The following is a 3,078-nucleotide window of genomic DNA, read 5'->3' as shown; positions in this document are numbered from 1 at the left end:
ACATTCCAACATATTTTATAACAGGTAGATGTGCTTCTAAGAAACATAGAAACTGAAGACCAGTGACTTTCTCATGAAGAAAAAACAAACAAACAAACAAACAAAATACCTCTCTCAAAAAAAATACCTCTCTCAAAATACTTCTCTCAAAAAAAGAAAAGGAATCCTACAGAACAAGAGTGACAACAAGTATTCTACTTAAATGGAAATAGAATATAGCTGCTTCTAAGTCTTGGATTTTTTTTTTTTTTAAGATTTTATTTATTTATTTGACAGAGAGAAATCACAAGTAGATGGAGAGGCAGGCAGAGAGAGAGAGAGAGGGAAGCTGACTCCCCGCCGAGCAGAGAGCCCGATGCGGGCCTCGATCCCAGGACCCTGAGATCATGACCCGAGCCGAAGGCAGTGGCTTAACCCACTGAGCCACCCAGGCGCCCTGGATTTTCTTTTTTAAGGTATAATTTTTTTAAACTATTTTTATAGTTTATTGAGAAAGGAGTCATCTAATATTCACTTTTAAAATTAAAAAGGACTCATGTCTGCTCACGTAGACAAATTATTTCTAACAAGAAACACCACCTGTATTATGAGATTTTGCAGTTATTCCTAGATAAGTTATTATTGGCAGCTGTGCTGTAAAATCACGTGTCAGTGTGTGTGTGTGTATACTAGTGTGTGTGCGCACGCACGTTCCTATGTGTACACACCAGGATTCTATTAAAAGATCACAAATCGCCACCTTATTTTTACAGTCAAATGAAAACATACAGCAAATTTAGTCACTAATAAAAGTTGGTGAGAACCATGGAAACCTCCTAATTTAGAAATCAGGTGGACCTGAAAGACAAAAAAAAGATTTTTTTGTGAAAATTAAGCAGTCAAGGTAAGAATGTTATCCCAAAACATTTAAAGATGTGGACGTTTTTTATTAGCAAGGGCCTTTGCTAATAAACTCTTAAACTGATCGTGATGGAAAAATTATTTTTAAATGGGTCAGGATGGAGAAATTATTAAAATAGTAATTTTAATACCCCAGGTAGGGGTGCCTGTCTGGCTCAGTGGTTAAAGTGTGCAATTCTTGGGGCGCCTGGGTGGCTCAGTGGGATAAGCCTCTGCTTCGGCTCAGGTCATGATCTCAGGGTCCTGGGATCAAGTCCCATATCGGGCTCTCTGCTTGGCAGGGTGCCTGCTTCCTCCTCTCTCTCTGCCTGCCTCTCTGCCTACTTGTGATCTCTCTCTGTCAAATAAATAAAATCTTAATAAAATAAAATAAAATAAAAATAAAGTGTACAATTCTTAACCTTGGGGTTGTGAGTTTGAGCCCCATGTTAGGTGTAGAGATTGCTTAAAAATAAATCTTTTAAAAAATAGTAGTAATGGGTAAAGCACTCTCCCTTATCTCTCAGTAAGTCCCAGGCCTTTCTTGAGTAGGACAGGTGTGTGTGCATGGGGGCAGGTGGTAACAAGGACAGGACGTCAGTTTTCCTGAAGAAGCTCTCCTCAGTCATCACTAATTTCCCTCTGCTATCCCTGACCACTTTGCTTCTGGTGGCCAGCTGAGAGAGAGAGAAGAGAGAAGCTAGGGGAAAATTCTAAATCATGATATCCTACCTAGTCCACAATCTGGAGTCTACTTTGATGCCTGAACATTCTCCTGGTCATGGGATGGTACTCCTGCTAGCATTCACCAACCATCAGATACCAAGCTCTCAACTTCTCCCTTTAGATGGCACCTATCTCATTCTTTGATTGATGTTAACACATCTGGATTTCTTTTTTTTTTTTGCTTGAGGAATCTATTATGGACTGAATTAAGCCCCCCTCTCCCATGTATTGAAGCCCCCAGAACCTCAGAATGTGACTGTATTTGGAGATAATGTCTTTAAAGAGGCAATAAAGTTAAATCCAGTCATTATGGTGGGTCCAGATCCAATCTGATTAGTTTTCTTCTAAGAATTGGAAATTTGGACACAGGAGAGACCCCAGAGGCATATGATATGAGGACACTGAGAGAAGCAGGCCTTCTGCCAGCACAGGAAAGAGGCCTTAAAACAAAAACACAAACACAAACACCCAACACCCCTCACACTCCCACCGCCGTCTGTGCCGTGGAAGCCCAAGCAAACGAATACACTGACTAAATGATCAGCTATGTTTTTGCAGAGCGTAAGTTAGATTTTTAATATTCCATTGAGGAACTAAAGGCCCTAACCCAGAAAGACAGTTAAGCAAATAAAACACTAATTTGAGAGCCAGAGTTTCATCCGAACCCACCTGCTAATGCTGGGGTTATTATCAAGTGGCACAGCCAGCGTTAGAGGGAAATCAAGCCCTAGGTGTTGTTCTAAGCACTGGACTGTACAAACTCATTTCATCTTCACCGCCTTGCGGGGAGGTTTGACTGTCTTACAGGTGAGTCCAGAAGGTAGAGTCACTTGCACAAGGCCACCTGCTAGCAAGTATGAGAGCTGGGATACTAACTGAGGGAGTCCAGAGTCTTTGCCCTTGACCATTAAGCCATGTGGCATCCTTAATTAGTAAGTCTACTACTTGGGACGCCTGGGTGGCTCAGACAGTTGGGTGTCTGCCTTTGGCTCAGGTCCTGATCCCAGGGTCCTGGGAGAGTTGCCCGCTTCTCCCTCACCCTTTGCTTGCCACTCTGCCTACTTGTGATCTCTCTTTTTGTCAAGTAAATAAATTTTTTTAAATCTTTAAAAAAAAAAAAAAAAAAGACCTGAATTCAAATTCTCACTCTACCCCTTAGCCCTCTCGGTACCTTCCTTATCTGAATGATAATAGTACTTCTTATGGGCCTGATAATGCCTATCCACTGTGGGGGCCAACTGAGCTGATCATAGAAAGGTGCTTTGCAGGTGGGATTAGCCCCAGGCATTGTAGGCTTGATTAAAGGGGCTGAGATTCCTTCTGGAAATTTTTTTTTATAGTCCTTTTTTTTAAAAAGGATTTTATTTGTTTATTTGATACACAGAGAGAGATCACAAGTAGGCAGAGAGATAAACAGAGAGAGAGGAGGAAGCAGCCTTCCCGCTGAGCAGGGAGCCCAATGCGGGGCTTGAT

This window comes from Mustela lutreola, chromosome 13 (assembly GCF_030435805.1).
Source record: "Mustela lutreola isolate mMusLut2 chromosome 13, mMusLut2.pri, whole genome shotgun sequence".
Classification (NCBI taxonomy): domain Eukaryota; kingdom Metazoa; phylum Chordata; class Mammalia; order Carnivora; family Mustelidae; genus Mustela; species Mustela lutreola.
This window is presented reverse-complemented; position numbering follows the sequence as displayed.